Source organism: Empidonax traillii, unplaced genomic scaffold, assembly GCF_003031625.1.
Source record: "Empidonax traillii isolate 1590-97213 ecotype Southwest subspecies unplaced genomic scaffold, ASM303162v1 scaffold1951:size69954, whole genome shotgun sequence".
Lineage (NCBI taxonomy): Eukaryota > Metazoa > Chordata > Aves > Passeriformes > Tyrannidae > Empidonax > Empidonax traillii.
The window spans coordinates 5,812-20,620 of NW_020957144.1; the positions used below are offsets into that span (position 1 = coordinate 5,812).

General features: G+C 43.8%; 1 long non-coding RNA gene across 1 annotated transcript; it reads right to left on the reverse strand.

Moving 5' to 3' along the window:
• Window positions 1–751: 751 nt before the first annotated feature.
• Window positions 752–3,757, reverse strand: LOC114071320. Its single transcript, XR_003574018.1, has 3 exons — window positions 3,669–3,757; window positions 1,390–1,473; window positions 752–881 (listed from the first exon to the last, which is right to left on the reverse strand). It is a non-coding gene; the product is annotated as an uncharacterized LOC114071320 (long non-coding RNA).
• Window positions 3,758–14,809: the final 11,052 nt, after the last annotated feature.

Consider the following 14,809-nt stretch of genomic DNA (forward strand, 5'->3'; position numbering starts at 1 on the left):
ACCACTAGTGGTAATGAATCTATAAAATTATTTATACATGTACACTGATTTTATACAAAGAGCTCAAATCAGCTTAAGCATAATGGTTGGAGATGACTCTTGGGATGAGCCCTCAGTATTGCTGCCAACCCATTTTAAGGCCACAGAATTATAAAAAGCTGATTTCTGCTTCTGAGACATCTGTTCTGGGACGCATCAGCACCCACCTGTAGGAGCATCTGCCCTTCCCTGTGCCCTTGTTGGCTGCTTGAACCACTCAAATAAATGAGTAATGTGGGATCCCAGCAGGAAATACAGAAGATTTATCCCCAGGAAAGCCATGTGAACTCAGGCTGGGCACTTAATTCTGATCATCCTCAGCAGGTCTAAAACCAGGAATAGAATTAGTGGGAAAAAGAGAGAGATTTAATCCCCTTCCTCAGCACTGCTGACTGAAAGAGGGAACCTGACTGTCTGTGCAGACCTGAGCTGATCCTTCCCAGAACAGAGCCCAGATGTGCTGTGGGACATGAAAACTCCATCTCCAACGGGTAAGGGAAAATTGTCACCTCAGAACAGAGACTAAAATCCCTCTGAGTAATTTAAGAGCTGTAGTGAGGCAGCTGACAGGACAAAGGAGACACAGTGCAAACTCTTGCCCCTCTCCAGGCATCAGCACTTCACACAGGGCTGTAAGCAGGTGGTTTTGACACCAGAGCTGGGAATCCTTCTCTTTTTTTCAGAAGAAGCTGCCAAAATAAGGCACTGGGATCTCAGGACCTTCTCATTTCCATGGCCTTAAATACAGCTCTCCTAAAAAAGTGCTCTGGACAACAGGCTGTGCTTGGTGTCTGGATTAGGGCATCACAGTCTTCTGTCTTCATCAAAGGCTTCAAATTAATCTGGAGAAGAAAACAAGGCAATGAGAAAGTCAGGATCAACTGAACCCTCAGCTCAGGACCTGACCCAAGGTCCTGAGTTGAAATTCAGAGCCCAGAGTGGACCCCACTGAGGGTAAATGAGGATTGTAGAGACACACACACCGTTCTCCAGGATGCTTTGTTCCTTCACTGAGCTGGATTTGTCTGATCAGGTGTTGGCATCTTCTCTGTAAATCCAGATACCTGAAAAAGGGAACTTAAAGCAATAATTTTTAGTGTCAAAATTGGGCACAGAGACACAGAGGAATAAGGCAGGATGTCCAAAAGGGAACATCTAAAATATGACAGAATAATCATCTTTTAAACTGCCTGCTCCTGTCCCAGGGTCCAGGGTGACAGCTCAGCTCACAATGTCTCTAAAATCAATGGAGGTACCAGTAGTACATCTAATATTTTGCCTGTCAGGAAAAATCATTGAATTCACTTGTATTTTTAAATTAATCTTAAATTCTCTGTTTCCATTTCCTACCTGAAAGTGGCTCAGTGATCCATGGCTGTGGAAAATAATCCCATTCATGTTTATGCAGTTATAAATTCCTGCAGTGACGAGAACCTGGAAAATTGAATATATTTCTGCCTTCAGGCTCTGGAGAGTTTGAGGAGTGTTTAGTAAATCAAGCAGAGAGCTGTTGCAAAAGAGTTAAAACCTGATGTTGCTTTGATGCCCGTTTGAAAGAGTATCAATATGCTGAATAAAAAAAAAATACTAATACAGGCACAAAAAATAGAGTGGAATTTTAGTCAATCAAATAGAAGGGGAAACGAAGGTTGAACAGGCAAATTGTTCCAGTGATTTCAGACTTTGGAATACTTTAAACTGCACCTTCAATGGGACTTTTTTTTCTTCAGCTGCCACCTGCACAGGAATATGTTCAGCACTCCCTATTCCAAAAGCATCACGCTGTTACCAGGTGAAAACCAGATTTTGTCGCTGCACTGAAGATTTTGGAAACCCTTTTCTGATTTCAAGCCAGAACACAAATGTTTGCCGTCTGCAGCAGATCAGAAATCATGAAAAACAGCTCCATTTCATCAATCAAGTGTGCAGCTTTCACTCCATCCTCTCAAAAAAATAATAACTGAAATTAGCTCTGCAGAAATTTTTTTTGGGGAAAAAGAGTACTTGATTTAAGTGAAATTTTAATTGGCATTAAAAAAACTAAAACTGGCCATTAGAATTTTTTTTTTTTTGTTCCTCAAGAATAAATGCTGGAAAAAACAAACACCTTTTCGGTGTCACTGGTGTTTATCTTCCGCTTAGTAGTGAATTAATGAGTTCAGGCTTTTCTATCTTCCTTTGAAGGCAGTGAAATAATATTTTTTTTCTTTAAGTTGGATCAAAATTCATCCCAACACGCTTGAGATCTCTATAACCAGACAGGTTTTGTGTCTTACTCTGAAAACCTTTTTGTTGGCTGAGCACATGAGAGTGCACAAATGCTCCCCAGAATACACAGGAGGTAGGTGGCAGGGAATGTGCAGCTGAAAGGGGAGGAAAAGCTCCTGGGTGGGGATTTTGAGCCCAACCTGCCCCGTGGAATCTTGGCTGGAGAGCTGGGAGGTTTATCAGGGTCTGTGCTCTTGGTGCAACAGGGAGAAAACAGATTTATTGCGTGAAATGTTTACTCTGAAAGGTGTTACTTTAAAGGTCAAAGCAGGACCCTGGTGGGTGCTGATGGCTGGGAGCTCACTGGGACAGGTAGCAGAGATGTCCTTCAGTGGCTTTTCATGGGATGCAACTGGCTCAGTCCACCTGAAATTCCTCCCTGGGAGGGTGGGCAGACCCTGGCACAGGTTGCCCAGAGAAGCTGTGGCTGCCCCTGGATCCCTGGAAGTGTCCAAGGACGGGTTGGATGGGACTTGAAGCAACCTGGGCTGGTGGGAGGTGTCCCTGCCCATGGTAGGGGGTTGGAAACAGTTGATCTTTAAGGTCCCTTCCAACCCAACCCATTCCAAGATTCCATGATCCTGTGCTCTGACTGACTGGGGACAGCAGGGAATCTGGAAGTGAATCCAATGCATTTTGGGATGCTTGTGGATGTGCAGGTTCAGGACACCTCCTGCCAGATTAGTTTAAGTCCTGTCCTGGGTGATATTCCCCCTCGGGAATGTGGGAAATGTGTCCCTCATCACAGACCCAGGCTGCTCACACCAGCTGATCATCCAGATTATCCTTCCAGTTTCCCCACCTGACAACTGTCAGTGGGATCTGGGGAGAAAGTCGATTCTATGGGATATGTGAGGGGCTTCTGATAACTGCTTTGCCTGGGAGAAATTGTCCCTGTTGCTAATTAGCCAGCTGGCACTGAAGGGATGTTTTGCCTCATTAAAAGCAGGTTTTGAGGAGTGGTTTTATTTCCCTCCATCTCCACACGCTGTGTTCTGTCACTTCAACAGGCTCTCCTCCCAGCAGACTGGACTTAGTCAAGATGCTTGGTAATTAAAAATAAATAAATAAATAAAAGGACAAAAGAGAGGGAGAGAAAGCAGACTGTCTAATTAAAAACAATCCCAGAGGAGTAGCCATGCCTCCACTTAATATCTGTTCTGAAATAGGAAGGTTCTTTAAATTTTTAATTACCCTTTGTTGTTCATTATTATGAAGAGGGGCACAGGGTGTTCATGGCCTTTGTGGACAGGGCTGTCCAGTTGGGTTGATCAGTCACTCCCATTAGCAAGAAGCTCCCAAGGAAGTGTATTTTCCTCATGTTCTGCAGCGTGGGTTTGTTTTCAGGCTCATAAAAGCACCTCTGACAATTCCTGGTGAACTTCAGCCACGAATGAGATTCCCTGCAAAACTCCTTTCCCCCAGCAAACCTGCACTGTCTGAACCAACATTAAATTTTCTGATTGCTGTGTCAGCCCCTGAAATCAGATCTCTATGTGAGGAATCCTAGAATGGCCTGGGCTGGAAGGGGCCTGAAACATCATCCAATTCCAACCCTTCTGCTGTGGGCAGAGACACCTTCCACCAGACCAGATCGCTCAGAGAGCCATTTAATCGCAAAACCCAAGAATTATTCACACACAACAAAGTTCAAGCCAGCTTTGTTTTAACCTCTGTGCTACCCATGCCTGCCAAAGTCTGTTTTTTGTGTGCACTAAGTGGAGAGAAGCAGAGGTTGTACCCAGATAATCTGCTCAAATGACGTGCCTGTTCATCTCCTTTAATTAATTAAAGCATTCTGAATACTGTGGTTAGATTGACCTCACATGTCATTCAGCATCTCTAAGAGGCATTTACCCACGGATCAGTCAGCCCAGAATCCCTGGATCCTTCAGTGGAAAGGATGCAGCTCTGTGGGCCTATTTTGGATGGGATAAATTATCCTCTAGTCCCCATTCCCAGGTCTAGGGAGCCCAAAGAGAACCCCAGAGAAACATCTGAGACACAGAACCTCTGCCACAAACATTCCTGCTTTTCCAGTTGAATTATAGCCCAGATATTTCAATCATTCATCCCTCTCTTGAGGTCACATATCCTGCAGTACCTCATTTTATCTGGCACAGCAGCCTCACCTCCATTTCTCCACCCAGTGAATGTCACCTCCTGGCAGCAGCTGGGTTATGCAAACACCAGCCCCAACAGGTTCAGCTTGATCTGCAGCCTCAAAATAGAAACCTGCCCGAGGAAAACCGCTGTGTGTGACATTGCACCGAAGGTTCTTTCCCCTCCTGGGGCATTAAAGCCTCCCCTGGAGCAAGAGCAGTTTAAATTGCCCAGGGAAGAGGGCAGTGGGAACCCAGGCCCAGCAAAATGCGGGGAGATTTTATTTTCTTTGCAATCCTCAGGGTTGTGCTGAATGCAAACCAAGCCTCCTGTTCTGGTCGTTGCAGATAAAGCAGTGAACTCTAATTAATTGGGTGTTATTCCCCTCTCATTTCACCGCTTTGTGAAGGGAGCCACTGTTATCAAACCCTCTTTTGATGCTTTAGTGTTGGTGTTGTTTGCAGATAGTTCAGTGGAGAAGCTTTTGATGGGGGCAGAGTCAGGAACGAGGGATGAGCATTCCCAAACTTTCCCTCGTTGCTGATGAACCAGCAGAACTGGCACCTGCCTGGGGAGCAGTGGAGTGATTTAATTTTTTTCCCAGTTTTATACATTAACATTTACACCCCTGGGGCAAACATGCTCTTGAGAAGTTACAAATCCGAAGCAGAGGATTGTTAGGACGAGGCAAAACAGAGGGGGTTTTGCCCCAAAGCAAGGGAAGGACGATGCACCTGCAGATGGAGCAGGTCAGTTCACATGTAAAATTGTGAAATATGAGCTTTTGCCATGACAGACCTCAGCAATTTTCAAAAACTTCATCCTCTATTCCTTCCTCTTTTCTTCTCCAAGGAAAGGAACAGTCACATCCAGAGCTGTGACACTGCTTTTTTTCTTATTTTCCAGTGATTTCAGGCTTCAAATCCTTCAAATTTCAAAGGATTTAGAAATAACCCAAGACACGAAGAATACAAATTTTTCCCCCCCAAAAAACCCCCACCCTCGCTCCCCTCTCTTCTCAAAATTTTCCCACACCTCATTCTTTTCTGAACACCTCAATCTGTCTTTTTGTGTCACTCAAAGGGGGGAGCAGAAAAACTGCTTTAAATATAACTGTGATATAAATAACTCGTTCAAATGTAACTGTTTCATACAAATAAAACCACTGTGGTTGTCTTTCACTGGAGCATGTTGTGGGAGCAGAGCAGTGCCATTGTTTCCTTGCAAGAAACTGTGACAGTGCAAAAAAAAAAAAAAAAAAAAAAAAAGGGATATTTGTGCAACAATCTCCCCTGTGTCACCTAAAGGGCACATTTTCGAATGCAATGCACATGTGGAAAAACTGTGTCCCAGATTTTCTTGCTGTTCCCTTCTTCTTGATCTTGTCTGAGCTGCCTTTCAGACCAAAAGACGTGCCCAAGTCGTCAACGAAGAGAGGAAAAACTTGGGAAAGATTTTAAAACAGCAGATGTGAAGCAGCAGAAGGGAACATCGTGTCAGAGATGTGTGGCAAATGCCATTTTTCCTCTCCATTTCGTCCTGTCATTTCTCCAGATTTTCTCTTTTCCAGCAGGGGTTTGAAGCACAAAATTTCACTTAACTGGTGGATATGTTGGTTTTTTCTTTTCGTCTCTCTCTGAAAATGTCTCCCAGAAGATCCAAAAAAACAGAGGACAGGGCCAGACTTCCCAAGATTTGATATCACTTCACTCCAGAATTTCTACCATAATCAGTTTTAATCCCTGGCAGTTCATCAGGATGAAATCTCAATCACTGTGACCCCTCCAGGGCCAGGAAGGGGATATCAGGTGCAGCAAAGCAGATTTTGTGGCTGAATAAAGGGCTTTGTGTCTCTAGATCCCAGCTCTTATTGTATATTTTCTATCAAAATGGAGAGATGACTCAAATTGCCGTTACAGGCTTGGAAATCTCATGATCCAACCTGCTCTCCAAAATGAAATTATGACTGGACAAGCTATTCTCTGTCCAGCTTCTTTAAATTTTTGATTGCTGGGACAGGCTTAAAAAAAAAATAAAAAAAAATAAAAACTTTTTAATTCTGGGCAAAATAAAATAAAATGAAATAAAATAAGGCACATCTTGTGCCTCGCTCTCCATCAGAACCACAAAAGGTTGGAAAAGACCTTTCAGATCACCAAGCCCAACCATCAACCAGCACCACCAGCACGTTCACCACTAAACCACGTCCTCAGCAGCCAAATCCACATGTTTTTTGGACACTCCCAGGGATGGAGACTCCACCACTTCCCTGAGCAGACTCTTCCAATTCTTTACAACCCTTCCCACGAATAAATTTTTCCTGCTACCTAATCTAGACCTCTGTACTGATGTTATGTGCGACGTGTCAACCACATCTACCGATCTGGCTGGAAATAACTTTTCTCCCGTTCCTTGGTCCATTCCCTGGTTCAAGTCAGATTAATTTACCAAGTTGGTGTTTTTTTTTTAACTTGCATTTGTGAACAGGGTCAGAGCTGGGGACTGTTTCTGGTGGAACAAGTTCAGATGAAAACAGCCTCAGTTTTGTGCCTGCTCAGTGAGATCACTCCTGCTTATGGGGATGTGTGACAGATTTTCATGCAACAGGCTCGAGTGGACAAGAAAACCAACCTTTGAAACACTGACCCTGCGTGTGAAGAGCTGTCTCCAAATTGTTAATTTGGCAGTTCGGTTCTGGTAGAGACCGAAGAAACAACAAGCAAATGTCAGAGAGCTCTTTATCCATTTTTGACCTTCGGAGTTGAGAAACTTTCATGGATTTACAGAGAAAACAGTGAGGATCCTGCCAAACAAAAAAGGCCTGTAATTCTTTAATTTATTGGTGTCTCTTATCCTGCTTGTTCTGATTTCTCCTTATATCCATTTGTGTTGTAATTTTAGTTCTTTAGGGGAAAATCTCTTCACAGACCATCCATAAATCCCTGTTGATGAGGTGCATCAGTGTTATTTCATTGTCTTACACTGACTGATAAAGATTTTTTTAGCCCTAATTGATTATTTTTTCATCTCAGTGTATCCAGTTTAATACTTTCCAAAGTAAACATTGCCTGCTGTGACTCTGAGAACACAGGAGTTTTTAGATCTCCTTGAATAAAGGAGATAAAAAGAAAAATCATCACTATAGGAACAAGTGTCCATCCCTTGAGATCTTTTGGCTGCTTTGAATCTTCGTTTTGGCTGGATCCAGAATTACTGGGTGAATGTCAGACCAATTTCTGTGTGAAAAATACCAGGGAACTCTGGACTAAAAATGTTTTATTTATCTGTTTTGCCTCTGTCCACCAGATTTAGGGTCTGAGTGCCAGTTCCTCACCTTCTGATCTGGGGGTATGAAGGCCCACCCGCAGCTTCAAATTATTGTGGGGATTCAGAAAATGGTAGATGTTGAATCTAAATTAAAACAAACTGATTTTTGACGAAGTGATTAGCACTCCCCTGCACACACATGCTAATTACTGCCTTCTAATGTAAGACTAATAAGGAAGCTCTTAAAAATACCAGCCTGACATCTGAATTGTCTCGATTTGCAACAAAAGAAAGGTGCTTTGTTGTTTTCTGCCTTCCTGTGAGTTTTTTTTTCGGTTCCCCTTCCCCAACTGCTTTAGGATGAATCAGTAAATGAGAATTAAAATGTGCTAATGAGTTCTCCTGGACTGGAAAATGTAATCCCAGATAACAAGTGACAGGACAAGAGGGAATGGCCTTGAGTTGTGCCAGGAGAGGTTTGTGTTGGATATTAGGAAAAATTTCTTCACTTTAGGGGTGGTCAGGCCTTACAAGAGGCTGCACAGGGAAGGGGTGGAATCCCCATCCCCATAAAAAAAGTCACTGTATCACTACATATCATTTCATTGAAGACTCAGGCAAGGGGAATATCGACCCACTCTCCAAAAAAGCAGCTTCTGGCAAGGCCAGAGGGTTTTCCACAGGCTGAGCACCCGGAGTGGGCACGGAGTTGTTGGGAAATCAGGATGTCTCTCTTTCCAGCGAGGGATTTAAAGCTGCAAAGAGAATATTCCAGCTCCCTGCAGACCCCTTTGGGAGGCTGCTGAGAACGAGACATCTGCCCACAGTTTGCCCCGTTTTGCACCTCGTGGCATAAACACCCAAGTGCCTGTGTGTGACTCCCACGGTGCCGAGGGAATAATCACGTGGGTGGGTTCCTTGCTTGGCGAAAGCTCAGGAAGGGAAAGTGCTGAGCTTTCAGTGCATGTCAGGTCCAACCCAGGACAGCACTAATTGTGTCCCACCTGCAGGAATTTAAGGCCTGATAGCACTGACAGGGCAGAGCTGGGTTCAACCTGGGATCTTCTCTGTACCTTCAAGGTGTTCCTTTCGCTGGAATTGTCGCAGTTTGAACCCACAATTTTAAAACTTCCAGAATCACAGAACCACTGAGGTTGGAAAAGAGCTCTGAGACCACAGAGTCCCCCCAATCCCCACCTTGTCCCCCAGCCCAGAACACTGAAGTGCCACGTCCAGTCCTTCCTTGGGCACCTCCAGGGGTGAGGACTCCAAACCTCCCTGGGCAGCCCCTGCCAAGGCCTGACCACCCTTTCTGTGAAGAAAATCCTCTCAAAAGGAGGGTAATGGGGCTGAAAGTTTGATTCAATATACACATCAATACTTCTTATTCTTCTCTCCCGTCTCAAATGTCCACGATCATCTTGTGAACGTCAAAAGGTTGTGCCCTAACCTTAATGAAACGTTACAAATGTCACTTGATACAGAGATGATATTTATTAATTTTTCAGCAGGTTTGAAACAGCCTTACACTTTTTTTTTTTTCTGGAACAGCAGCAGGGGAGCAGTTAAATCCAATACTTGTAAAGATCCTGCATCAACCTTTGAAATCCTTATCAATAGCTGGATCAATTCTTATTAGCAAACTCTGTAGGGCAGGTCTCTCTGGCAATTGAGTTCAATCAGCAGATTAGCATCTAAAATTCAAGGAGAGCTCTTGGTTTACTCAGTAAATTGAACTATCCATCATGTTGCTGAACTGAGGCCCAGTGGGCATTAGAAAGACACCGTGGCAATTTGCCCAGAGTTCAGTGACACAGATCTGCATTGTCTCTAAATTGCAATTAAATATTTCACATGCTTGCCTGTGATTATCCTCCCCTTTGTTACTCACTGGCCTCTGTTTTTTTTAAGTCCTTTATCCTTTACTGTGATTTGCTCTGCAAAGGTCTCCACATCTCTTCCCATGTCCCCAGGACTCCGTGTCTCATGTTCTACAGAAAACGAAAACTTGAGATGAGGTCATTAAATGGTGGGTTTTTCAAGGGACAGGTAGAAGCCATAGAATCATAGAATCCCAGAATGGTTTGGGTTGGAAAGGAACTTAAAGGTCATCCAGTTCCAACCCCCTGCCATGGGCAGGGACACCTTCCACCAGCCCAGGTTGCTCCAAGCCCCATCCAACCTGGCCTTGGACACTTCCAGGGCAACCTGTGCCAGGGCCTCCCCACCCTCACAGGGAAGAATGTCTTCCTAAAAGCTTATCTAAATCCACCCTCTGTCAGTTTAAAGCCATTAACCCCTGCCCTGTCACCACATGCCTTCATAGGAAGTCCCTGTGGGACATTGAAGATTCCACAATTCCCGGTGTTTATCACTTACCTTTCTCTCCAATGAAAATTATAGGTGAAGAAAAGCACTTCAAACATTTTATTTTCACCTTTCCTTTCCCATCTTGCAGAGGTCTCTCACTGTCTGATTGCTCAGCTAAAGGCTCAAGCACTGCACTGTTTCTCTGTTTGAGGATCTGCAGGTTTCTTTCTTTCTGAAATTGCTTTACAAGGCAGGATCATGAGAACGGCACCCCCTCTGGGAGCATCTCAATGGGCAAACATCACTCAAAGTCAAAGAAATGCACGAATTTTAATAAATCTGGTTTTCCTGTATGGGGAACAAGGTCATTAATAGGTATTTTGGCTCTGAGGAAATGGCCACCAGGTACCAGCACATCTTATCAACACAACCATGTTTGGAGCAGAAGGAGATCTAGCAGGATAACAGGATTAATGAGGGAGAAGCACATGATCTCCTCAGTGCTTTTGGAAGTAGCCACAATTTACAGACAACAAAGCAACACCAAATGCCAAAAAGCTCCTTTTCAGCAGTGACTCATCTGCTCTTTTCCCTCCACCCTACACAGCTGCCAAGTGTTTAAGGTTTGGGTTCTCATCTCTGAAGTTTCCTTCAATCCCTGTTTCTGGAGTGCTCAGTTGAAGAGAATCACAGGAAGGACCGAAACCAATGTCTGTGAACAAGCAAAAGATAAAGTTATAAATTTGTGGTGGGATAATAGAATATCCTGAGTTGGAAGGGGCCCACAAGGATCATCGAGTCCATCTCCTGGCCCTGCACAGGACACCCCAAGAATCATCACACCATGTGCCTGAGAGCTTTGTCCAAATGTTTCTTGTCCTCCCAGAGCAGCCTCTGAGAGGTGACAGCTTCCACATCCATCCAGCCATCAGCACTCACTGCCCAGGCAGCTCTCAGCACGGGCCCAGGATCTGAGAGCACTCTTCTCTTTTCGAGGCCATCAAACAGTTCTGGGAACAGAAAGCAAGAAAGTGAGGAGCAGTTTTTCTTCCCTTTCTCCTCCCCCAGGAGATGTGTTGGTAACCACTTAAAAAAACCTACTTGTAGAACAATCCCTTGGAGAATTCCAGGTTTCCTCTTGCACCTCAGGATGGTCACCTGGGCACAGGACCCTCATTTCAAGCTCTCCCTGGAGCCCCAGAGATCCACACCAAGGCTGTTTCTCTCTCTTTTCAGTGCAGTATTGAGGAACTTTCGGACAGTCAGTGCCAACAGACTCGGTTTGGGTGGGGAGTGGGGGACAATTCCACTGGTGAAGGACAGACATGCAGAGCTGTTTTACTGTGGCTCAATACTGGTTGGCTGCAGAAGACAGGGGAGTGCCAAATGACCAAAGAGAAGATCCAGAAAGCCAGGTGGGATGTATTTTTTTGGGAGGACACTCCTTCAATTCCCTGTTCCTGCCACGGCTGGTGAATCTCCCAGTTTGATCCCAGCATCCTCCTCCTGCCAGCTGGAAAACAAAGTGTTCTGAGTCACTGTGTTCCTCCCCTGCTCTAATTGCTGGAGAAAATTCCCTCTGGGGAATCTTTCCCAAGCTCTTTGCAATGAAAGGTATCACTGCTGAGGCAAATGTGAGCCTTTTTTTGGTGCTAAATATGGCAGGAACCAAGAATCGAAGGCAAACAATTCTTTTGGAAACTTAACTCTTCCAGGGGGTACAAGAGAATGAGAGAGAGAAAAGAAAGAGGTGAGCCCACACTGGACATAATGATGGACAGAGGTCTTGGAGCTTTCTTCACACTGCTGACCTTTTGGAAACATCTAAGAGGGGATACTTGTTGAGCAGGACTCAAATCTGTGAGGAGGGTCAGAAGAATGGAGAGCTTCTACAGAGAATTTTCACTGTGTTCTGGAATAAAACCTTTAGTTTGATGTTCCAGTAAATATGAACACTGATGCTAATCCAGTGATTTTCCAAAAAACTTTAACCATAGCCATTATTTTTTTTTACAAGTAAAAATAAATTAATAAATAAATGAAAATTTAAAAATCCTGCAGTTGTTCTTCAAACCTACCCGAAGGTTTGAAGGTAATGAAGTTTTCCCAGAAATCTGCGATGATAAACAGAATTACTGAATGGCTGGAACATGAGGCTTCCTGATGAAAAATATCTTCCCCCCAGGTGTTGAGAATGACCCTGTGAGTAAAAGCCACCGCCACTTGAAAGTACAGCTGTGGTGCAGCAGAGCAGAGGCAGATTAAAGCCTCATCCAGAATAATTCAGTGCAGCTCTTCCTCCAGTGCATTATAAGGAGCATTTTCCCTCTGAGTGATTGAAAATGCAGGTGTGGAACACACAACTCTTTGGTGGAGACTGCTGGAACCTCTCTGAAATGCTGGGACCTTCCGCACCAGCGAGCACTGCGTGTCGTTCTTGTTGACGCAGGAATGAAATTAAAAATCACCCATGATGAGGTCAACTAGCTACTGGTGAAAGTGGGACCCAAAAATCACATGAACCTGGATTAACTATTTGTCTTTTGGATAATTTGTTCCTGCTGCTGGTAGGCAAAAACCTCCCAGTTCCAGGAGACACCTGCCACCTCCTACAGCTCCTTTGGCTTCTCTTTGAAATGGGCAGAGTTTTATACAATATTTGCTTGACAATCTTTAGGATGATTCTAATGGGGTAAAGTTTTGGCTCGGTAGTCCCTTCAAGTCCATCACACCACGTGACTGCTGGTAAATCTCAGCAAATAAAACATTAAAGAGGTAATTCTGAGCTCAAAGAAAAGAAAAACAAACAAACAAACAAACAAACAAACAAACAAACAAGAAAACTGTCCTAAGCAATAAAAATGCATAGAGTCCTGTATGCACCAAGGAATCCCTACTTTAGTCTGGATTCCCCCAGTTATATTTGGATTATTGACAGCAAAGAAAAGGAGAAAAGGACAAGTGGCAGAGCAAGCAATTCTTATCTCTAGCAATGATCATCTCTCCCTGGCAGTGAAACTATTCATTGCTTTGCTGTCTTGTATTTTTGTCTCCAAATTCCTTTTCTAGGGCTCACCAAAGTAAAGATTGGGGTTTTCCATAACACATACAGCATTTTTAATATAAACAGCTATCAGTAGGATCACTCCTGTAACAAACAAAACCCTACTTATTTTCATTTGTTTCTTATGAATTTTCAGAAGTTATTTTCTATTTTAATTACTGCGGCAGAGGTCCTAACAAATACCAATATGACACATAGTCCAGCATGAGCTCTCTCAGATGAAAGCAGAATGATTCACTGGGTGATCAATTCTGTAACCATTTGGGTGGGTTAGGCGTTGTTTATTTAGTATTTTGAAACATTTTGAGCAAAGCTCCTGTGTTTTGGAAACAAAGGCCAGTGTTTCTCTGCAGTGAAGTCGAGGGGAGGTGCAGATGATGCAGAAAAGGCCTTGGTTCTGTGCAGGCTCTGCTCATCAACAACAAAACACCTCTGTTATCAACACTATTGCCAGCACATATCCAAAACCATAACCCCATCCTTGCTACTGTGAAGAAAATTAGGTAAAAAAAAAAAAAAAAAAAAAAAAAAAAAAAAAAAAAAAAGGCAGTCAGGACCCAAAATTCAGATACAGATTTATTTTGTGCATCTTCATCTTCAGAAATGTGGTTTTCAGCCCGTATCCTGAGTCTCAGGGCTGCTGTTTGTCTGGGCTGGACTGCCAATTGTACCTCAGAAGGTGGAGTTTGTGGAATTTGTTACCCTCAGCTGAATGGTTTTTTTGGCTGTCACCCTGAAAGTGTCTCCAGCCATCAGGAAGGGATCAGTTTAAAGAAGGTGAGGTGTCTCTGCCTGCCCAGCACGTGAGCAGGACACAAATGTGACACTGAGAAATGCAGAGAGAGCAAAAAAATTCCCCAACTTGTGGTAACTTCCATCTGAATCCAGAGAGTTGTTTTTTTTTAATTGGATGCAGCAGTCCAGCAGTGCCCTGCACACGTTTGAGTGAGGCAAAACATAAAAAAAAAATGGGCTGGGGTTAAAGTTAAAGGTTGACTTGAAGAGTAGAAAGAGGCCCCTGGGAGATCAGCACCCCCTGGAAGAGGGGCAGGATCTGACCGTGGGAGCATTCCAGGACCACTTCAAGAACCAAAGCAAGAACCTGGCACACTTTTAAGCACAGGTAGATTCGGGGCTGACCAAAAAACAAGTGCTTTTTGCCTGCCATAGAGGGCTGTATCACATTCTTCTCTTACATCAAGTTCTCCTGTGGTTTGTTGGTTTGTTTCCCTGGTTTTTTCTTTCCAAGGAAGGGGATCTGGAGACAAAGAAATTTGGTTTTTAGCCTGACTCATTCCCTGGGTATTATTAATCGTGAAGTGTGGACTAGATACTTGCAGCACACTCACTGCCTAAAGAGAGGCACCCAGAGGATTGACTGAAGCCTGATTTTCATCACTGTGCTCCAAAAATGTATGGAATTCTGGCGTTAGACATGAGCACCCAAGGAACAAAACCAAGCTGGGATTCATTTTCCAAAGTGAGATATGCCCAAAATTGCCCCAGGGACAATAATTCTCACTGCATGTCCACCAAGTCCCACCCAACATGGGCCTTGTGCATGTTGTCACAAGATCAATAAAGCCATTTCAGTTTTGTCCCCACATTTAAACCTACCACGGATCTAGATCTCTCATCCCAGAATTAAAAAAACCAAGTTACTCTCAGCCAGAATATTCACAAGGTGCAGACCTAAACAAGTAAATACTCAATAGTTACTTGCAATATTCAGGCTTCTTTGATTTTCTGCTATAAACA